This window comes from Lathyrus oleraceus, chromosome 2 (assembly GCF_024323335.1).
Source record: "Lathyrus oleraceus cultivar Zhongwan6 chromosome 2, CAAS_Psat_ZW6_1.0, whole genome shotgun sequence".
Lineage (NCBI taxonomy): Eukaryota > Viridiplantae > Streptophyta > Magnoliopsida > Fabales > Fabaceae > Lathyrus > Lathyrus oleraceus.
In genome coordinates this window covers 76,140,987-76,148,111 of record NC_066580.1, presented here as the reverse complement: position 1 = coordinate 76,148,111, position 7,125 = coordinate 76,140,987, and positions in this window count along the sequence as shown.

Here is a 7,125-nt window from a genome sequence, read left to right as displayed (position 1 = left end):
CGGCACAAGGGTTGTGCCGTCAAAGAGTTGTGAATTGAGGGCCTGTTGGTTCACGTTTGTTGACTGTTTCAAAAGCGCTGATTTTGGCTGCGTGACGTTCGCCATGGGCCCGTGACGGTCGTAACAAGCTGTATGTGACGGTCGTAACATGCTTTGTGACGGTCGTCACATTCACAACGTCTGTTCACTATTTCAACGCGCTGATTTTCGCCGCGTGACGTTCGTCATGGGCCTGTGACCGTCGTAACAAGCTGAACGTGACGGTCGTAACATGCTTTGTGACGGTCGTCACATTCACAGAGTCAGAATTCTCGGTTTTTCTGTTTTGTGACTACGCAAGAGTTGTGTTGATGCAAAACCACGTCGATTTTAAATGAATTGTTTATTAAAAAATTTGGCGCGGGGCGTTGCCCCTACAACCCCGCAAGGGGCGCTGCCCCATTGACCCCCGTCCGCTGATCGGTCAACGGAACCACCGTTTGCTGACCGGGCAGCGGACCACAGGCTAACTCTGCGTAGTGTGATCGGTCGCCGAAATTTAATTTGGTTTTAATTAATTAAAAGAATTAAAATTAATAATAATAATTTGTTTATTATTATTGTCTTGTGGTGATCGGTTATGGTCTTAGTTTTCCTTTATTTTGTTTTGGATTTTAAAATACGACCTGCGTGGCGTGCCTCTCTTTTTAATCTCTTAATGTAACTTCTTTTCTCATCTCACTCCCTCGTATGTAAAACGAGTTTCTTCTGTAATGTAATGTTATGAAGAAAGAGAAGAATTCAATATCAAAGAAGGACAACCTTGAAGATCTTGCTTGGAGAAGCTTAGATCGTTATTAGGTTAGCTTAGGTTCTCTCATTGACTTGGGAGAACAATTGCGCTAGGGGCCATAACTGTTTCATTATGTATGTTGATGCATGTGAATGTATGTTGATTCATATGAATGTATGTTGATGCATGTGAGAGACGATTTATATGATAAATAAGCCGGTGAGATCAGAATAATTGCAATTCCCTCAAATTAAATATTAAGTTTCTACTTTCCAAGTTTTAGCACTCATCAAGACTAGTATCGGATAATGTAGGTTTCGCCTACGCGAGGTGCATGTTCTATATTAGTAAGGTGAGATGGGATAATTGTAATATCCAGTTGCTAAAACAATGGGTCAAACTTAACTAAACAAATTATAATAAGATTATATGTGTTTAGAAGCAAGAGTTGGAAATGATCCATTTGATGGATTGGAATAAGGAGTTATTCACCCAACTAAAATATTCGAGAGTTGTATTAGATACAATTGGAAGAAGTTCCTACCTAAATAACCTAGTTTTGTGTAATCCGCCTACGCGGACTTAAAACAAAGTGAAATGTGGATCTCGACCCACTAGAAAATCTTCCAACGGGATTTTCCGAATCAAATGGTGAGGGTCATTTGTTTTGAGTAAAATAGTGGGAGCATATTTAATTAAAGGCCTAATTAAATATGTTATTGATACTTATATTTTCATTAATTTTATATAGATTACCATGACAACAAACACCTCTAACAACATTTTGCGATCAATCCTTGACAAGGAAAAATTGTCTGGGACAAATTTTCTGGATTGACACCGAAATCTGAGGATTGTCCTCAAACATGATAGAAAGTTGTATGTCTTGGAGAAACCTGTTCCTGAAGAGGAACCTCCTAGTTCTGCACCTAAGGCAAAAAGAGATGCTTATAAGAAGCATGTCGATGATAGCAATGAAATTGCTTGTCTCATGCTAGCTACCATGAACTCAGAGTTGCAAAAGCAACATGAGAACATGGCAGCATTCGATATGATCGAACACCTGAAGATGCTCTATCAAGAGCAAGCAAGGTATGAAAGGTTTGAAGTTTCAAAAGCCATTTTTCAAGGCAAGTTAGCTGAGGGAGCCCCTGTAGGTCCCCATGTGCTCAAGATGATTGAGTATGTGGAAAACCTTGAAAGGTTGGGTTTTCCCCTCGGAAAGGAACTTGCGACTGATTTGATCTTGCAATCGTTGCCAGATAGATTCAGTCAATTTGTCCTAAATTTCAATATGAATGATATGGACAAATCTCTTCCTGAACTGCTAGCCATGTTAAGAACTGCTGAGCAGAATCTTAAGTCAAAAGGGAAGTCCATTCGGATGATCAGAAATGGAAAGAGACAGAACAAAAGACCCACCAAGCAGGGTGATAAAGGGAAAGGCAAGGAAGTTGCCAAACCCAGACCCACTGTTGCTGCTTTGAAGCCTAGTGGAGGCATAGCAAAGGCAGGCACCTGCTTCCATTGCGGTAAGACCGAACACTGGAAGAGAAACTGCCCAAAGTACCTGGAAGAAAGAAAAGGATGAAACCTAATGAGTTAAATCCAACTTACCTTTGGCATTGTCGATTAGGCCACATAAATGAGAAACACATTTCCAAACTCCATAAGGATGGACTCTTGGACTCTTTTGATTATGAATCATATGAGACATGCAGATCTTGTTTAATTGGAAAGATGACAAAGTCTCCATTCACAGGAAAAGGTGAAAGAGCGAATGATCTTTTGGGCCTCATACATACTGATGTATGTGGACCACTGAACATACCATCCAGAGGAGGTTTTCAGTACTTCATCACATTTACTGATGATTTTAGTAGATATGGTTATGTGTATTTAATGAAACACAAATCAGAGTCCTTTGAAAAGTTCAAGGAATTCAAGAATGAAGTACAAAACCAACTAGGTAAGAATATTAAAACTCTTCGATCAGATCGAGGTGGTGAGTATTTAAGCCTAGAGTTTGATGACCATCTGAAAGAGTGTGGGATCCTATCCCAACTTACTCCTCCTGGAACACCCCAATGGAATGGTGTATCTGAGAGAAGAAATCAAACCCTGTTAGACATGGTCCGATCCATGATGAGTCACGCTGATCTTCCAAACTCCTTTTGGGGACATGCACTATTGACAACAGCTTACACACTTAACCGTGTTCCATCCAAAAAGGTTGAGAAGACACCATATGAGATATGGAGTGGTAAGAAACCACATATGTCTTACATGAAGATTTGGGGTTGCGAAGTTTATGTGAAACGACAAATTTCAACTAAGCTTGAGCCCAAATCTGACAAATGCTTATTTGTGGGGTATCCTAAAGAAACAAGAGGGTATTACTTCTACAATCCTTATGAGGTTAAAGTGTTTGTCGCTCGAACTGGAGTTTTCCTTGAAAAGGATTTTATTTCCAAAGGAATCAGTGGGAGGAAAGTAAAGCTTGAAGAAATTCAAGAATCACAAAGCATTGATACACCTATGGAGGAATTAGAGCAGGAAACACAAGTAGTTGTGGAAGAGCAACCTGCTCAAGTAGAACAAGACCAGCGTAGGTCAAGCAGCATACATCAACTACCTGAGAGATATGGATATCTCATAACTGATCAAGGTGATGTATTACTCATGGATCAAGATGAGCTTGTGACCTACCAAGAGGCCATAACTGGTCCCGAGTCTGAGAAGTGGCTAGAAGCCATGAAATCTGAAATGGATTCCATGTACACAAACCAGGTTTGGACCTTGGTAGAGCCTCCTGTAGGAGTTAACCCTATGGGATGCAAGTGGGTCTTCAAGAAGAAGACTGGCATGGATGGTAAGGTACATACCTATAAGGCAAGACTGGTTTCAAAAGGATATAAATGAATTCATGGGGTTGACTATGATGAAACCTTTTCACCAGTTGCAATGCTTAAATATGTTTGAATTTTACTTGCTATTGCTGCATATCATGATTATGAAATATGGAAGATGGATGTCAAAACTGCTTTCCTTAATGGGAATCTTCTTGAGGATGTGTACATGACACAGCCTGAAGGATTTGACATACCAGAAGAAGCCCAAAAAATATGTAAGTTACAAAGATCAATCTATGGATTGAAGCAAGCTTCCATAAGCTGGAATCTTCGTTTTGATGAAACAGTAAAACAATATGGATTCATCAAGAACGAAGATGAGCCTTGTGTCTACAAGAAGGTTAGTGGGAGCATGATCATTTTCCTGGTATTATATGTAGATGACATATTACTCATTGGAAACGATGTCCCTACCCTGCAACAAGTAAAGTCTTGGTTGGGGAAATGTTTTTCTATGAAGGACCTAGGTGAAGCAGCCTATATATTAGGAATCAGAATCTATAGAGATAGATCACAAAAACTGCTTGGCCTAACTCAAAGTACATACATAGACAAAGTGCTGAGACGCTTTAATATGCAAGATTCCAAGAAAGGATTCATACCTATGCAACATGGCATGTGTCTATCAAAAACACAATCCCCTTCAACTAAGGAAGAACGGGATCGCATGAATAAGATTCCATATGCATCTGCAATAGGATCTATCATGTATGCCATGTTATGTACTCGACCAAATGTCTCGTATGCTTTGAGTGCAATGAGTAGGTACCAATCTGATCCTGGTGATGCTCATTGGGTAGCTGTCAAGAATATCCTTAAGTATTTGAGAAGGACTAAGGTCTCATTCTTGATATATGGAGGTCAGGAAGAGCTGGCTGTAATTGGATACACCGATGCTAGTTTCCAGACAGATAAGGATGACTTTAGATCACAATCTAGTTATGTGTTTTGCTTAAGCAGTAGCGCTGTGAGCTGGAAAAGTTCAAAGCAAGATACAGTTGCTGATTCTACAACCGAGGCCGAGTATATTGCTGCCTCAAGTGCAGCAAAGGAAGCTGTTTGGATCAAAAAGTTCATTAGTGAACATGGCATGGTTCCTAGCATTGTGGATCCCATTGGTCTCTATTGTGATAACAATGGTGCTATCGCACAAGGTAAGGAATCTAGATCTCACAAACGATCCAAACACATACTTAGGTGTTATCACCTCATTCGAGAGATAATAGATAGAGGAGATGTGAAAATATGCAGAGTACCTACACTTGACAATATTGCTGACCCACTGACAAAGCCTCTTGTACAGCAGAAGCATGGTGGCCATACTAGATCTATGGGCATTAGGGGTATGCCTGATTGGCTCTAGTGCTAGTGGGGGATTGTTGGTGTAAGCCCTAGAGGCCAATACTTTTGGTACTTGTATCGAATTATTTATTAACTATAAAAGGCTTTTTCTTTATTATGTTTGTTTAATAAAGTCCCTAGAATAGCTAGTGCGTTTAATGTATCAAGTGTGACTTAATCATGAGATCACATTAAACATAAGGACACTATTCTTAAAGTATCCGTAGTCGAGCTTTATTGTGAAGTGGGATAACATTGAAGCATTAAGACTATTATGTATATAGACTGATGATCACATCTCATGGATCATGGATAAGGAGTTATCAAGTCTTAAACATAGGTATGAATATTAAGAGTAATATTTATACTGGATTGACCCGCTATGAGAATACTATATAGAATGTTATGCAAAGTGTCATAAGTTATTCTCATGGTGATAATGGTGTATACCACCCTTCGACCTGAAACCACTATGGACCCTAGATGTAGAGTCGAGTGCCTTGTTGTTGATCAAACATTGTCCGTAACTGGATGACCATAAAGACAATTGATGGGCACTCCACGAAGCATGCTAAGGGACATGAGTGACCTAGATGGAATTTGCCCATCCTGCGTAACAGGATAAATGTCTATGGGCCCAATATTGAATTGGACAAGGATGACACGGTCTATGCCTTGTGTTCAATATAGACATAAGGGCAAAAGGGTAATTATACACATAAGTATTATCATAGAAGGATTTGTCAGATCACATGACATTTTCGTGTCTTGGGTAGCAGTGATGTGTTGCTAGATACCGTTCACTGTTTATTATGTTAAATGCGTGATTTAATATAATTGCCAATGCCGCGAAAACCTACATGGTCACACACAGTGGAAATTTTAATGAGAGATAGAGTAACTAAGGAACACCGTAAGGTACGGTGCACTTAAGTGAATTGTAGAACATCGTAAGGTACGGTGTACTTAAGTAGAATACGAAATATGGTAATGTACCATGCGCTTAAGTGATTTTGGGCATATTATAAGATATGGGCCACATACACTTAAGTGGGCTTTTTAGCTTGCAGCCCACACAAGTGGATCTATAAATAGAACCCTTGTGCAGAAGCATTCAGTGCAGTTGCAATTTCGTTTTTTCTCTCTCTCTCTCTCACTCACTCAAAGCCTTCATTCGTGGCAGCTAGCACTGAGATTGAAGGAATCCGTTCGTATGGACTGAGTAGAGGCGTTCTCATCGTTCAATGTTAGTGATCGCTCCGTAGATCTGCATCAAAGGTTTCAATCATCACAAGAGGTAACAATTCTATCACTGATCATGCCCATTCATAAGGATCACTAAAGGAGAAATTTTAATTTCCGCTGCGTTTTGGATCGCAATTCTCCTTCAAAACTATTGTGCATGCTTTAAGGGATTGTCCTAATGATATGCATTTATGGGGAAAGTGGTTCCTGTTAGAATATATGATGCATTTTTCAACTATGATTTGAAGAACTCGTTCATGCTTAATATCAAGGACAAGGGCAAGGAAGGTAGCAACTGGAGTAATTTTTGGGCATTGGGTTGCCATGCTTTATGGACATGGCGAAACAAATAAGAGCATGATAAGGCGTACTTTAGGTCGTGTGTTTTGGGGGAATTTATCTTGCAGAGGAGAAAGAACTACAATGACGAAAATACATTGAATAACACTATCATAATAAGAAGCCACAATAACTAGAATGATGGGTTGGAAACCTATGGGTTGAGGTATGGTGAAACTGAATATAAATGGTGCGCATAAGGAAATTTTTGCAGCTGGTTGTAAGGGAGTGATCTGAGATGACAAAGGAGCATGGATCAGAGGGTTTGAAAAATCTATTGGTTACTGCAATGCTTTCATGGCAGAATTATGGGGAGTTATTGAAGGTCTTAATGTCACAAAGTTGTTAGGGTTGCGTAGGATGGAGATTAGTGTGGACTCTATGGACATAGTGCATGCAATAGAGAAAGTGAACACGCGAAATAATAAAGGTTTGGATTTGATTAAAAGGACTCGAAGTTTAATCGATAAACATGAGGTTGTGAGAATGGAGCATGCGTACAGAGAATCAATAAGT